Source organism: Enhydra lutris, unplaced genomic scaffold (assembly GCF_002288905.1).
Source record: "Enhydra lutris kenyoni isolate GAN:26980312 unplaced genomic scaffold, ASM228890v2 scaffoldscaffold5, whole genome shotgun sequence".
Classification (NCBI taxonomy): Eukaryota; Metazoa; Chordata; class Mammalia; order Carnivora; family Mustelidae; genus Enhydra; species Enhydra lutris.
In genome coordinates, this window is record NW_019154089.1 from 39491617 (window position 1) to 39508087 (window position 16471).

Genomic DNA, 16471 nt, shown 5'->3' on the forward strand with positions numbered 1-16471 from the left:
ATTGCTACCAGTGCTTTGCTGGAGAGCAGAGATGTGGACCCACCTTGTAGTTACAAAACAGGGCAGGCAGAGGTGCCTGAGTAGCTTAGTTGGGTAAGCATCTGCCTTCTGCTCAGGTCGTGATACCGGGTTTGTGGGATTGAGCCCTGTGTCGGGCTCCCTGCTCGGTGGGGAGTCTGCTTCTCCCTCTCCTGCTCCCCCTGCTTGTGCGCATGCTCTCTCTGACAAATAAATGAACTCTTAAAAGGCAGAAACAGGGCAGGCACTGCTGGCCTTGTCTGCTGACAAGAACCACAGACACAGGGACTGAAACAAGGTACATGCATCACCTTCCAGTGGGCTTTGGTCAGTTAAGGGGGACAAATAAGAGATTGCCTTCTGTCTCTATTGCTCCACTGGTGGCAGACTGGACATGCTCATTGATGGTGCAGCCAGAAGCCCGAGGCATCTGGACAGATGTGGAGTCCCTGACTAGTTGGGTCTAGCTCTCACAAAAGTGTCTCCAGGCAAAACGGTGAGGTGGACTGTGGTTCCTAGGAGCAGAGACTGCTTCCTTGGTGCCCTGCTTGGTGCCATGCCTGTCATACCCAGAGCCTTCAATGGGCATTTGCCAAACCTTTTACTAAGGTTTTTTGGTGCTCTTAACATTTTTTTCCTGTCTACCCACGGAGCCCTTGGAATTGTCAGGCATCTGTCCTCCGTGCTACGGAAGCATATCTGATAAGCGTCAACACTTTTTGAAGTTTAATAGGTCACCTCTTCCTTCCAGGAGCATTTTTGTTTGTTTCTGAAGAAGAAAAAAAGTTTTAAGTAAGCAAGATTATAACTTTTAAAATAACAAGACAAGTCGCCCCCACGGGGACCAGGCAGTTGAGTTCAGAGCACTTTATCAAGGCATCTTTCCTGGCAGGAAACACTCCAGCAGTGGCAGATCCTTCAGATTGCACTAGAGACACAAGGGCCATTTCCTCAAGTTTTTCTTGTAAATAGAGGTCTAATATATCTAATAATATCACGTGTGACCTCCTGCTTTAAGAAAGTAGTGCCCACCCTCAGTTTTGATTAATTTAAGGTGGTCATGGTGATTCTCTTCCCCTTGCTAACAATTGGCTTAGAAAAAGTCATGGTAACAATTATAGCCAATAAGATATAAGGAAAGATTTTTGAGTGGCATAGGGGTGGGGTTGGGAAAGTGTCCCATTTTATAAAGAAATGTGTCTGCTATGGCCTCCACGTGTTGTGTTGGCTGTTGCTGCCATCTTTTAACCATGGGGAGATGAGTTAAAGGACCAAAGCCAACACCTTGAGGACAGCAGGGCAGAATTATTGAAAGAATCGAGTTTTTGATGATGTTGTTGAGCCACTAAGTTAACCAGCCCTGGACCTGCCATCTCTCAGACTGTTCCTCTGTTGAGAAATATTACCCTTTATTGTTTAAGCCAGTTTCAGTTAAGTGTTTTTTCCTTAAGGCCAAAAAACTAAACACGAGGGAGCCAACCACGATCAGAAGATTGCCAAGCATGCAAGGACTCCAAGCAAGGTGAGTCAATTAAATTCTTTAAATGGTGAATAGTCCCATGTGTGATTCTCTGTTTTCCCATAGAAACCAGACAGTCGAGTCCTCTAGCGCACTCTCCCTTTCCCTGAACACTGTGAGGTGAACGTTGCCAAATTTAAGCTCCACTTTGGAGAGCTCGGGAATCTTTTAAGGTGGATTTGAGCCCTGAGAGCTAAGGAATTTCTCCTAGGCATCCAAAGTCACAATCTGTTGGGGACTCTGTCCTCTTCCTGGTGACTGCCATGGTCTGGGTTCCAACATACCTGTCCTCCCAGGTCTCCACTGTGGGGCGGGGAGGCACCTGGAGGGCTGAGGGGGAAGCCCCAGCTCCCACCCCGGGTCCACTGTGGTACTCTCTGCCCTATCAGCCAGTGACTTGACTTGTGTGAGGATGCTTTATTTGGGAAGAATATTCTCTTTCCAATAAATTTCCTTTAAATCAGTCTCCCTGTGTTTAAAATGTTATCAGTACAGTAAAAGGAATGTGGTGGTTTCAGACACTCCTTATTTGCAGTTCTAACTCTATATGCCTGCCTCCATACAAACTTGTCAGGATCATTCAGTAGTCAAAATAGGATAAAAGTAAACCGTCCTTCCTAGGAAAAGCTTAGTTGATGAATAATAGTTAATGTAAGACCAGGTAGTAAAGGAGCTTTGGATGGTAGGATCTGAACACGAGGGCAGCCCCAGTTCCCATGCTGGGGATCCGTTGTAAGCCTCCAGCTAGAGACGGCTCTCCTAGACCTGGAGAATGAGATCAGCATGTCCTAAACCAAGCGAAGACCCATGAAGTCTTTTAAAGAGACAAAAGAGTCCCCAAGTCCATTATCCCGTGTAGGCATTACAAGGCAAAATAAAGACCAGTGCCTCAGAGGATGTGCTGGTCATTTGTGGCAGTGGCTACAGTAGGAGCTATGCCACAACACGGAGAGCTCACAGTCTCCTGGGCAGCATTTGCAGCTTTTTATCTGTCCATGAGGAGGGCGGAGGTATTTCAAGACAAAGTGGTCATTGCTCTAGTTCTGAGTTTCAAAATCTAGTTCTTAAGTCTACAAGAGAGACAAGTCGAAAAGCCAAAGCACTTTGATTTTTTACTTTGCTGAAGAAGGCTTTGGTGGGAAAGAATTTCTGCTGGCATTCCAAAACTTTTTTCTATCAAGAGCAGACATGGAGAACTGATCACCTAGAGCTTACACATTAAACTTAGAGTGGGGAAGAACACATGCCGACTCAAGTACAGCTTTCTGGTTCATACAAAAAGAAGATAAAATCCTCTCAGGGCAGATGAAGGAGTAGGGAGAGGTTGGAAAGAAGAGAGCATGATTAGTTGCTTGTGCTAACCCCTAGTCCCTGACAACCACCTGATTCAAAATGTGCTGGTAGATTCTAGACACACTAATTCGGCATTTACTGCGTGCCTGACCCTGTTCCAGGTGCTTGAGATATATTCTTCAACAAAACAGACAGAGGTGCCTGTCCCCTTAAGTTAGCTTAAGAGCCTAACTAGGGAAGACAGATGTAACCAGTACACATAATAAATTATTCAGTGTACTCTGGTAATAAAAGAAAAAATAGAGGAAGATAAAGATGTAAAGCCTGATTGAAATTCAAAGCCTGGGGGCACCTGGCTGGCTCAGTTGCTGGAACATGTGACTCTTGGTCTTGGGGTGGCGAGTTCAAGCCCCACATTGTTTTGAGGGTTTTGGGTTTTTTGTTGTTGTTGTTGTTGTTTACTTAAAAATAAAATCTTAAAAAAAAAAAAGAAAGAAAGAAAGAAAAAGAAGCACTTTGCCACAGTTTCCTATTAGTTTCTATTAGTTTTTTGACCATGGGAACCCTACAAAGAATGGTTATAAGCAACTGGGGCCAGGCCCTTCCTGAGGCAAGGGAGGCACATGTGTAACAGGTCTTGAACTTAATGAGAGTCACCCATGAAAATATTTAAAGATGAGAAACAGGCCCCAGGGGAGGCCACAGCTCTGCAGAGCATCCTGGAGCCTTAAATTTCTTCTGTGTTCTAAACTCGCCTTTGGAAAAGGGAAAGACACCCACAAATTAAATCCAAACATCTCCCAAAATGGCCCGAAGGATGAACATGCCTGTGGCCCCCCAGGAACAGACCCTCAGAGCACAGCTTCACTCTGCAGGGTTTGGTCATTTACGATCGCAAACCCGCTACTGGCGTCTTCCCATCAGTCACTGCCTAGCACCGCGGGGCTTCCCGAAACATTCGTTTGTGTTTTCTTGTTAGCTTTTCTAAACTCACAACCAAGAAAATATTCAATAAGTAAAATTACCCACGACATATAATTTTCTCCACATTTCTTACAAAGGTTGTCTTTTCCAGACTTCAACAACTAGTTAAAGCCATCAGGAAGGGATTACTGTTGTTATGAAATGTATAAACAGTTGATTATACAAGATTCTCATTTTAGCCTTGGCATCTGGCAGTCTCCCCACGTGTCTGAGGATTCACGTGCATGCATTTGTGGACACACACAGGCACAGAATGTAGAAAGAGGGCCCCGTAGATAAACTCACAAGTGCCCTTTACAGAGTAGGTGATCGTTTAAGGTATAAATGCAGAATTGCAATAGAAACTTTCTTGGCCTCACCACTCAGCCTAAAAGGGTGTCTTGCTGTGGGAGAGAATAAATGTCTATAGACATGGCAGAGGTCTTATTTTGGGGAAGATTGAGCCATCCTCCACCCACAGACAGGGGACATGGTTTGGGCCTGATCAGCCTTTGAAATTCCATTTCCCGTGCCGTAGTGATTGGTTCAGAAAGCGATCAACCCCAGCCAATGAGAGTCTTTCCCAGGACTTGGGCTGGCACCATCTGGAAAGAGATCTGTTCTTCTACCAGGGCTGCTAATCTGGTGAAATGTGAGCCTGGAGTTTCTTTGGCATCTTTGCCTCCACATGAGGAGTCAGCCTGAGGATGAAGCCAAAAGAAAAGGGACACGGTGTCCTGAGAGGTCACCTGAGTCCTAGGACATAACTGCTCTGAGGACTTCACGTGATATGAATTAATACATTTCCTTCTTTGCTTCAACAAAGTTAAACTGGGTTTTTCTCTCTTGCAACCCCATCAATGCTAATACGCACAGGATCATAAAACATAATGATCACTGCACCTGCCATGTACCAGGCACGGTCCCAGGTGCCTTACGAACTCCTTCCAGTAGTGCTCTAAGTTGGTTGATGTTATTCAATCTCAGGAGAGAAAAATAAGGACCTAAATGTAAGATTAAGTTGCCCATCCAAAGACTTATGGTTAGCAGATCGTCTACTGGCAATTTGAACACAGAACACTAAGGATCTTGAGTTCATGATCCTCCCACCCTAGGCACCAGCAGTAGCATGGTCAGAAAAAGAGCTGGCATCACAAGACCCTGAAAGTCACTTATTAGCAATTCTTAGATATTCATTTACTTACTTGTGACTGGGGGTTAATATCTTGTGAAATAGTATGAGCAAAATTGGCAAATTATGTCTTTACCATTGGCTCTTTTTTTCAATAGCTTTATGGAGATAGAATTCTCATACCATACAATTTATCCATTGAAAGTGTATAATTCAGTGGTTTTTTGTACATTCATAGATTTGTAATCATCACTACATTCAGTGCTAGAACATGTTTATCGCCTTGAGAGGGAAACGATACCCTTTAGCTATCATCCCTCTCTCTCCTTGATACCTCTCCAAAGATGCTCCCCGCCACAACCCTCCTAGCCCTAAGCAACCACGAATCTACTTTCCACCTCTGTAGATTTCTTTATTCTGGACTTGGATATGAATAAAAGCATAATCTGTGGTCTTCTGTGACTGCCTTATTTTTTTAATTGAGGTATAACTGACATCCTAGTTTCAGGTATACAGTATAATGATTTGATATTTGTATATTTTGTGAAGTGATCACTACAATGTCTAGTTAATATCCATCACCATATATAGTTACTAAATTTGTTTTCTCATTATAAGAACTTTTAAGATTTATTCTCTTTACTACTTTCAAATAAGCAGTATGGTATTATTAACTATAGTCACCAAGCTGTACATTATATCCCTAGCTTATTTATTTTATAGCTGGAAGTTTCTACCTGTTGTCTCTAATCACCAGTTTCTCCCATTCCCCATCCCTGCCTCTGACAGTCACCAATGATCTTGGTTTTCGTTTTTGTTACTGTTTTGGGTTTTTTTTTAGATCCCACATGTAAGTGAAATCATACAGGATCTATCTCTCTCTGACTTATTATACTTAGCATAATGCCCTCAGGGTTCATCCTTGTTGTTAATGGCAAGATTTCCTTCATTTTTATGGGTGAGTAATATTCCACAATATACCTACACATCTTTATCCATTCATCCATGAATGAACACTTAGGTTGTTTTCATATCTTGTATACTATAAATACTACCATGAACATGGGGGTGCTTATATTTTTTCTTGTTGTTATTTTCATTTTCTTTGGATAAATACCCAGAAATGGAATTGCTGGATCATATGATAGTTCTGTTTTTTAATTTTTGGAGGAATTTCCATACTACTTCACATAGTACAATTTTCTACTAACAGTACACAAAGGCTTCTCTTGCCAACACTTGTTATTTCTTGTCTCTTTTATAATAACCATTATATGAGGTGATGTCTCATTGTGGTTTTGATTTGCATTTCCCTCGCGATTAGTGATGTATCTTTTCACATACCTGTTGTCCATCTGTATGCCTTCTTTGGAAAAATGTCTATTCAGATCTTCTGCCAATTTTTAAATAAGATTGGAAGTTTTGCTATTGTGTTGTAGGAGTTCTTTATATTTTTGTTATTAGCCTCTTATCAGATAAGTGATTTGCAAATATTTTCTCCCATTTGTTAAGTAGCCTTTTCATTTTGTTGATTGTTTCCTTTCTTGTCCAGAAGCATTTTAGTTTGATGTTGCACTACATATTTGTTTTTGTTTTTATTGCATTTTCTTTTGGTGTCAGGTCCAAAAAATATTCACCAAGACTGATGTTAAGGGGCTTACTGCTTATATTTTCTTATGGAAGTTTTATGGTTTCAGGTTTTACATTCAAGTCTTTAATCCATTTTGATTAATTTTTGTTTATGGTATAAGATAGTGGTTCAGTTTCATTCTTTTGCATGTGGCTGTCCATTTTTCCCAACACTGTTTTTTGGAGAGACTGTCCTGTCCCCATTGTTTATTCTTGGCTCCTTTGTTATAAATTAATTAATCATATATGTGTGGGTATGTTTCTGGTCTCTATTCTATCCCATTGATCTATGTGTCTGTTATATCAGTACCATAGTCTTTTGATTGTTATAGCTTTGTAATATGGTTTAAAATCAGGGTGTGTGGTGCCCTAGCTTTGTCCTTTCTCAAGAGTGCTTTGGCTGTTTGGGGTCTTTCATGGTTCTGTGAAAATTTCAAGATTGTTCTATTGCTGTAAAAAATGCCATTGGAATATTGATAGGGATTACATTGAATCTATAAATTGTTTTGGGTATTATAGACATTTTAACAACATTCTTCTAATTCATGAGCACAGAATATCTATTTGTGTCTTTGATTTCTTTTGTCGGCATCTTATAGTGTTCAGTGTACAGGTCTTTCACCTCCTTTGTTAAATTTATTCCTAGCTATTTTATTCTTTTGATGTAATTGTAAACGGGAACTACTTTTGCTTCATCCCATACCTTTTGGCATATTGTGTTCCCATTCCCATTTTTTTCAGGTATTATTTCCTTTTTTATTTTTTTCTTTGATGCAGTAGTATATTGTTTGTTTCAGTAGTATTATTTGTTCTCCACATATTTGTGAATTTTCTAGTTTTCTTCTTGTAATTGATTTCTAGTTTCATACAACTGCTGTCAGAAGAAATTCGTGATATTTCAGTCTTCTTAAAGTTATTAAGACTTGGTTTGTAACCTAACATATCCTGGAGAATGTTTCATATGTACTTGGGAAGAATGTTTATTTTGCTACTTTTGGATGGAATGTTCTTATGTTCTTAACTCCATCTGATTTAATGTGTCATTTAAGGCCAAGGTTTTCTTACTGATTTTCTATCAGGAGAATCCATCCATTGATGAAAGTGGGCTTAACTCCTATTATTGTATTGCTATTTTTTCCTTTATGTCTGTTAATATTTGCTTTATATATTTAGTTGTTACTATGATGGGTGCATAAATATTTCCAAATGTTATATCTTCTTATTGGATTGACCACTTTATGTAATGCCCTTCTTTGCCCTTATTACAGTCTTTGTCTTAATGTCTATTTTGTCTGATATAAGTGTAGCTACCACTGCTTTCTTTTGGTTTCCATTTGTATGGAATATCTTTTTTCATGCCTTCACTTTCAGTCTCTGTGTGTCCTTACATATCAAATGAGTTTCTATAGATAACATATAGATGGGTCTTGGTTTGTGTTTTTCTTAAATCTATTCACCCAATCTATGTCTTTTGATTGGGGAACTTAGACCATTTATATTTAAAGTAATCATTGATAGGTATGTACATGCTGCCATTTTTTAAAAAATATTTTCTAGCTGTTTTATAGTTCCTTGTTCTTTCCTTCTCTTGCTCTCTTCCTTTGAGATGTGGTTTTCTGTAGTGCTGTGCTTAGATTCCTTTATCTTTATCTTCTGTGTAATTAAAAAGCCTAAAAATTACCATGAGTCTTGTATATAACAATTCATATTTATTACAGGTTACTGTAAGTTGATAACTTAGGTTTGAATGAATTAGAAGTTACTACATTTTTCATTTTTATTCTCCCCTTCCCATGTTTTATATTTTTTGTGTCACATTTTACATTTTTAAATCCTGCATATCTCTTATCTAATTATTGTAGTTTGAGCTAGTTTTTACTTCTTTTGTCTTTAAACTCCCATACTAGCTTTGTGATTAAATACCTTTATAACATTAGATTATTCTCAAAGTTTTACTATGTATTTATCAGTGATATTTATACTGTCCTGTATTTTTCTGTTAGTAATTAGCACTTTTATTTCAGCTTAAAGAAGTACTCTTAAGATTTCTTGTAGGGCTGAATTAGTGTGATAAATTCCCTTAGCTTTTGCTTGTCTGGAAAATGCTTTATCTCTCTTTCAATTCTGAATGACAGCTTTGGCCAGGCAGAGTATTTTTGGCTGGCAGAATGTTTCTTTCAGCAGTTTGAATATATCATGCCATTCCTCTGGCCTGCAGAGATTCTGCTGAAAATCTGAATTGTCTTATGGGGGATTTCCTTATACATAATAAGTTGTTTTTCTCTTGCTACTTTTAAGATTCTCTTCTTATCTTTAACTTGACATTATTATTATGTGACTTGTTGTAGGTCTCTTCAGTGTGGGTCTATATGTAACTCTTTGGGCTTTCTGGATCTGGATGGCTATTTCCCTCCCTAGAATAGGGAAGTTTTCAGTAATTATTCTTCAAATAAATTTCCTACCTTTTTTTCTCTCTCTCTTCCCCTTGTAAGAGCCCTTTCATGTGGAGTTTGGTCTGCTTGATGTTGTCCTAGAACCCCCATGAGCTGTTTTCATTTTTTTTTTCATTCTTTTTACTTTATGCAGCCCTGATTGTGTGAATGCCAGTGCCTGTCTTTGAGTTTACTGATTCTCTCTTCCATTTCATCTAGTCTGCTTTTAAACCTCTCCAGTTGTATTTTTCAGTTCAGTAAACTTCAGTATTTTCAGCTCTATAACTTCTATTTTGTAATTACCTATATTTCCCATTTGTTGAAATTCTCACTAGGTTCATCCATCATTCTCCCCAGTACAGTGAGCATCATTATGACCATTATTTCTAACTCTTTGTGAGGTAAGTCACAGATCTCCATTTCTTCAGGGACTTTTTCTGAGGTTTTATTTTGTTCTTTTGTTTGTAACATAGTCCTCTGTTTCTTCATTTTCCTTGACTCTGTTTGTTTCTATGCATTACATAAAACAGCCACCTCTCCCAGTCTTAAGAGCAGCCTTACATAGGAGATGAATCTTATTGCTCAAACTTGTTCTAGCTCTTGGTTGTCTCTCAAACCTCTGTGACTGTCAAACTAGCATAATTTATTTTTAGCGACTGCCAGTAGTTGAGAGTGTGCCATGACCTGTCAGTGTCCCAAAAAGGAGTATCTCAGTCAGCACCTAGATTCAGGCTGACTGAAGCTAGATCCTCAGGCAGCAACTTTTAAAGTATGAAAATATGCACAGTTCTGTGGAACTGCAAGCGTAAGTCCCACTGGCAACCATATTTAGGCAATCTAGAGGTGTCCCATGGGTGGCCACTGCAAAAAGTCAGAGCGCCAAAGGAGTGTACAAGCAGTTCAGATAAGCTCATAGAGGGCTTTCACAGAACAACGGCCTCAGCCACAGAGATCAGGGAGCTAGACTTCAATCGGCACAGGTACCTATCTGGGAGATAGGGTGAGCTGAGCTGAGCTGAGGTGAGGCAGAGGGAGAGCATAAAAATGGTGATCACTGGCCTTCCACCCCTGAGAACCCCTGCTAGATGTATGCCAGACTGGATGCCAGCTCCTCAGGCCAAAACTATAGGATAAGCAAGTAGGCCTCTTTCAGAGGAAGACTGGGGATATGTTTTAGTCTATTTGTACAGTGCCCTGGGGGTAGTAGCTGACCAAAACTGATCTCTCCAGTTGCTGCAATCTCTGCGGAACCCAGGAAGGCAAGCTCTGCTGGCCACCACAGCCAGGTAATCAAGGAGGTACCCCAAGGCATCAGCTACAAAATCTGGGGCACTAGACACTGTAAGTGTTCCTCTCTGGAAGATACTGGTGCTCTGGATCATGCCATAGGGTTAGCACAAAGATAGCACCCACCCTCCAATGTTTCTGGGAAGGATTATATTCAACCCTTAGATATGATTTAATTGGAAGCCTATCCCTCAAGCCACAACTATGAAGATAAACTAATACGCCTCTTTCACAGAAAGACAGGGCCCCTTGGACTGTTGCCTCTTGCTGTATCCTGGGGATGGTAACTGGTTATCGGTTATAATCCTGTGGGATGCACAAGTAAAGCCCCACAGGCTCCCAGAGTCTGTGATCTAGAGCTGCCCATTAGCAGCCAGAAAATTCAGGGTGCCCCCACAGAGCTACAGGCTCCTTTTTGGGAGACACCACTGAGCTAATACAAGGCAGAGTGAGGGTACAGAAGTGATGTCCACTGGCCTCTGTCCTGAGAATATTTCAGTGGGCCCCTATGTGTAAGTTAACTTAGATGGTTACTCCTCAGGATGACGCTTGAAGATAAGCAAATAAACCTCTTCTGCAGAAAGTCTGGTGCTTTTCAACTAGCTGCCTCTGCCCTGGGCCCTGGCGTGGTTGGATCTTAGTGTGCACGCCCTTCAAGGGCCTTTTCTCATTCACTGTAGCTTTGTGGGTCTCCTAGATGTGGGCCCCATTGGTTTTCAAAGCTAGATGTTTTGGGGGATCATCTCTTAGGGCCAGGATGTTGGTTGGGATGTCCAATGTGGACTTCAAAGCCTTCACTCCTTGGGGAGAAGCTCCAGGTTTTGAGTTCCCTCCTCATTGTAGGTCACCATGCCAGGGACTGGGTTTATAGTGAAATTGTGTCTCAGCCTCACCTACCTGCTTTGATAGAGGTTTTTGTTTGTTTGCCTGGTGTATGAGTCACTCAGCTAGTTTTGGGTGTTTTAATTTATTTTTTCAGAGGAAACTGTCCCATATGTAGCTGTAGATGCAGTGTATCTGTGGAAGGAGGTGAATCCGGAATCTTCCTCCATCGCGGTCTTGAATCAGGATCTGTGACTGCCTTCTTTGTTTTACCATAATGCTTCTAAGGTTTATCCATGTTGTAATATGTATCAATACTTCATTCCTTTTTATTGCACGAATGATTATTGATGTCTTTTGAGATTATGGGGTGCTTTAAGAATCCCCTGAAAGCTGGAATCCCTTTCCCTGCAAACATACATATGTAACAGTTTCTAAGGGTTCCTGGATCCCTTGAGTCCCATTCATGGAACCCAGTGTAAGTTATATAAGTATTCATTACTAAAAGCCAGACATGACTTTAAATGACACTTCTTTGCAATGGGCTGTCTTTCCTGTGTACATGTAACTCTGAGCAGCATAGGCCCCACTGAGCAGTGTTGTGTAAGGAGACCGCCTTCCTGGGAAGCTACTCCGAGCAGAATAGAACTACAGACTCTGGTAGGCTCCCTGGGCTCATGCCATCCTCACGAACAACAGCTGCAGAGATTCTTTCAGGACTTTATGAAGATACAAGAGGATTAGATGAGAATGACTAAACAGCATGAAATAAGAACTATGTGCAGTTTACTATATAGTAAACTTTATAGTAAACATGTACTGTATGTTTATATAATAGGCTATAAATGATATACAGAGGGCTCTGGTAAGAGTTTCCTATTCCTCCTTGCTAGTTACTGGTGAAATCTTATCAAGTGTGGCTGAGAATATAGTCTCTTCTCTGGACAAGTCAGGGTTGTGATGATCCTCTTAGTTTCCCACACTGTTCCCCTAAGCTAGGAATCTGCATGTGGGAGTGTGGCTTTCTCCTAGCAGGGCCCTGGATTCCATGGAGGAAGCCTTCTTACCCAGTAGTTTGGATGGGGAGGAATCAGATCATTTGAAAAAAAAAAAAATAGGTTTAAGATAAGATAATCCTTTCGACATTATTATCTTTCGCTGACACAAGGAAAAGATACATATATATGTAAACTTAACATTTTATTTGTACTTAAAGCATATACTGGGTTCAGATAAGCACGTGAAATTACTGATATTCAACTATTTGACATTCAAAACAGAGCTTTAAAGGGATACAACCTAAAACAGGTATTCATTTGAATCTAGGTCTTCTGATGGACATTCCAAACTACTTTTCTTGTATCAGCTACACTCAAATGTATCCTCTACAGTTTGTGTTTTACCAAAGTCGACCTAAACTTAAATGCGTTTGTTCTGGAATCTGAATATGGAGTATATTTCTAGTTTTTTTTTTTTTTCTCTCCAGTCCCTTATAGCTGTCTTCCCCATACAGCTATTGCCCATAATTTGCTAACAGCCTTTTCTTTTCTTTTTTTTTCTTTTTAAAGATTTTATTTATTTGACAGACAGAGATCACAAGTAGGCAGAGAGGCAGGCAGAGAAAGAGAGAGAGAGAGGAGGAAGCAGGCTCCCTGCTGAGCAGAGAGCCCGATGCGGGGCTTGATCCCACAACCTGGGATCATGACCTGAGCCGAAGGCAGAGGCTTTAACCCACTGAGCCACCCAGGCGCCCCAGTAGCCTTTTCTCTACAGACTGACTTGTTAAATCCTTGCAAGCTCCCAGGTATTTTTTGAAGCAAATACCTAAGACCAGTTTCACGCAAAATCTTGAAGTTGGTCAAAGTAATTTTCAGTACATTTCCTCCCAGTTACCCTCCTCACCTTTCATTGCCTCCACTGGTCAGACCCACCTCAGATGGATTGGCTAAGACGCACCTTCTAAGGGTAGAATATGATCCTCACACAGGTCTATTGCCTTCCTCTGCTCTGTCCCACAGCCCTGAGGTATCTTTACCGTAAATTTGTCTACAATCTCACTACTGCCACTTTGGTCCAATTCACCATTGAGTCCCACTCGGACTTCTGCAACAGCATTCTACCTATTTCCTGGAATCCTCTGTGACTCAATCCCATGTTTTCTTCACAAAGTAGTCACAGTGGGTCTTTCTGAGGTACAAATCTGATCATGTCCCTCTCCTTTTGAAGTTTTTCATTGGCTTCCCATTCTCTTAGAATAGAGACCAAACTTGTCAACAGTACCCTTGAGGTCCTCTGGGACCTGGCCTTGCCTACCCTTCCACGTCTTTGTGCCTCACCACTCTCCCCCTGTTCTCTGTGTTCTAAGAATTTTGTCCTCCTTCAGCAATTTATGGACTCTGTGATCTTCTCTGCTTCCAAATTTTCTGTTCCTTCTTCCTGGGATATCACCAACTTTGTCACTCAGTGGTACCTAGGGAGCCCTTCTCTGACCATGGTCTAAAATCCCAGAGCACCCAGTAGGATCTCTTTTTAAATGTTCTTCAGATTTATAGTTCCTGGTCCAATATCTGACACACCCAATAGACTCTAAGCTCCATGGGGGGAGGATCTGTGTTTCTTGTGATCCTTGCTGTATCCCCAACACAGTCTCTGGCAGTCACAGATGTTAACAAATATTTGTTGGATCAATGAATATATGTGGCACCCTTCTCAGGGTATTTACCTCTAAATGAAAACACTGAGTAAAACAAAACCTTAACTTCAAAGCATCCCAGTAGGTCAGTTGCTGAGGTACTTAGGGGCGGAGGAGTCTTTCAAGTGCTTACTAGCTTACATCATATTGGGGAACTAAGAGCCTATAAGCTACCAAGAATGCATTTTGAATTCATCTCTTCCCAGTCCATATTCCATTATATTTATTAGAGTTGTCTCAAGGGTCCTGGGTTCATTCTCTTGAGAAGGCTATGGAGATCCCACAATTTAATCTACCTTTGTTTTTGCCACCTATAAGGCAAATCGACAATAAAATAACAAGGCAAAAACATTGCTGCGGGGAAAGCTCTGTCTGCCACTGATTATAGCCGCAGAGGGACTCCAGTGGGTTTTTTGTTTGTTTGTTTGTTTTGGGGTTTTGTTTGTTTTTTGTTTTTGTTTTTGTTATGGCATCTTTTGACTTTTTGTGAGTGTGGGAACCTCCACCTTTTTGTTCAAAGGGGGCCTTAGGACCAGAGCTGCAGAGACTCTGGCGACAACATTAGGTCTGTTCCTTGGGTTTCCTGTTCTGCAGGCTCACCTGCTTCTTGCCCGCGCATAGAAATATAGCTGCACACCTGTACCGCCCCCTCCCATCCTCGCACCCCCAGGAGAGGTCAGGCAAAGTTTCAGGTGTCTCAAACAAGATTGAAAAATATTCATAGCCAGTCTCCAGAAAAGTGACCGTTTCTTTCGAATAGTCTCTCCCGTTTCAGTTCCTTGTGATTCCATATGAATCGCCCGTCTTCCCTTTTAAATCCTGGTATTACTGAAGGTAATACCCTTATACTTTTCTGTCCTCTCACCCAGTACCTTCTGTCCTCTCTGGCCAACTACTTCCCAGGCCCCTGACGGCACAACACACCGGGAAGAATAACAAAGCGTTTGTCTCCCTTCAGTGTCCTCAACATTCCTTCTGTCACACTAGCCTTGTGCTTTGACACTAGGTGAGGCTGTGCCTTTAAATGAGAAACACACGTGAAGTACAGCCTGCTGTTTGAGACGATGGCTGAAACAAGGTTGCTTTGGTACACTGAAGACATTTTCCACTTCATTTTCCATTTTAGGTCTCATCAGTAACTTCCTGTATCTTCTTTTAAACAGACGTCTTTGGCCAGAGAGGAGAAGCTGGTAATTTAAAACTAGCCAGATATCTGGTGATATTTCAAAGGCATAATGGAGAGCTGTGATACGTTGCTGTGGTGTTGGGCTCAGTTTATGTCTTCCATCTTCCTCAGGCAGACAGAAGAATTAGTCTGGTTTATGATGAGTTTTGTGTATGTTTATTGGAAAATGTTCTGCTTCAGAGAGACCTTTCACCCCAGCCAAATGCACACTTCAGGGAAGATACTCCACATAGACCTGCGTTTGCTTGTGATGTGGCAGATTTCAGACACGGTGGTTTCGTTTGTTCCCAGATGCCAGGCTGCAGACAACATCGAGTCTGTTGGCTTCGGTCAACCCTGGGCTAGTCATCACTTCCTCTAGATGATACGTTCAGCCTCGCTCGTGGGTTTAGAAAAATCAAAGTGATGGAAGCATCAGGGCGAATGATCTGAAATACGCCCACAGAAGCCCAGCTCTGATTGGAGCAGTGGTTTAGGGTTAGGACAGGTTCCTCCCAAGCCATTATGTTCGGAGTTAGTGCGTGGAAGACGCATCCGAGGCTGCTTGCGGCAGACCGAACGAGACCAGACAGTTATTTCATGCAGGAACCACAAAACCATTCCTACCTTTTTTTTAAATTTTTTTAATTTTTTTTAAGATTTTTATTTATTTATTTGTCAGAAAGAGAGAGAGAGAGAGCACAGGCAGACAGAGTGGCAGGCAGAGGCAGAGGGAGAAGCAGGCTATGTGTGTGTGTGTGTCCGTCCGACCCAAATGTTAAGGTTCACTAATATGGTATTACGGTAATACATTTTAGATAAGAATGCCTCTATGAGGGGCACCTGGGTGGCTCAGTGGGTTAAACCTCTGCCTTCGGCTCAGTTGATGATCTCAGGGTCCTGGCATGGAGCCCCGTATCAGGCTCTCTGCTCAGCAGGGCCCCTGTTTCCCCCCCTCTCTCTGCCTGCCTCTCTGCCTACTTGTGATCTCTCTCTCTCTCTCTCTCTCTAATAAATAAATAAATAAATAAATTCTTTAAAATAGATATAATAATTATACAAAGGTGAACTGCTCTGACCTCCATGAGCTCATCCATCTCTGGGGTGTCTGTGGCCCTAAGACACCACACACAGCCCATTGGGCACTCAGAGTATTGTGGAGCTCCTGGTGAGCTGTGTTAGGAGATCCAAATTTGAATTCTCCTTCTGCCACTTGCACTCAACATGAGCTCCACCGAACCTTCATGTAATCACTGCTCCTGTCAGGTAGCTGTGCTTCCCCCCAAGTTCTCTAGAAAATTAAACTGGATTCTGTTGAGCTTTCCTAAAAGGAATATTCTCGCAGTCCATTTGTACAAAGCAGAAGGCCTTGCCTTACCGGACTTCTCACCACACATCCCTGTCTTGAGTTGGTGTAAACAGCCAATCCCCAAGATGAGCTTTCATCTCTGAAAATGGCCTCTCTGAATCTCAATGGCAATAAGGGGGGCCATGGCAAAGATTCTCCTAATGACTCTTT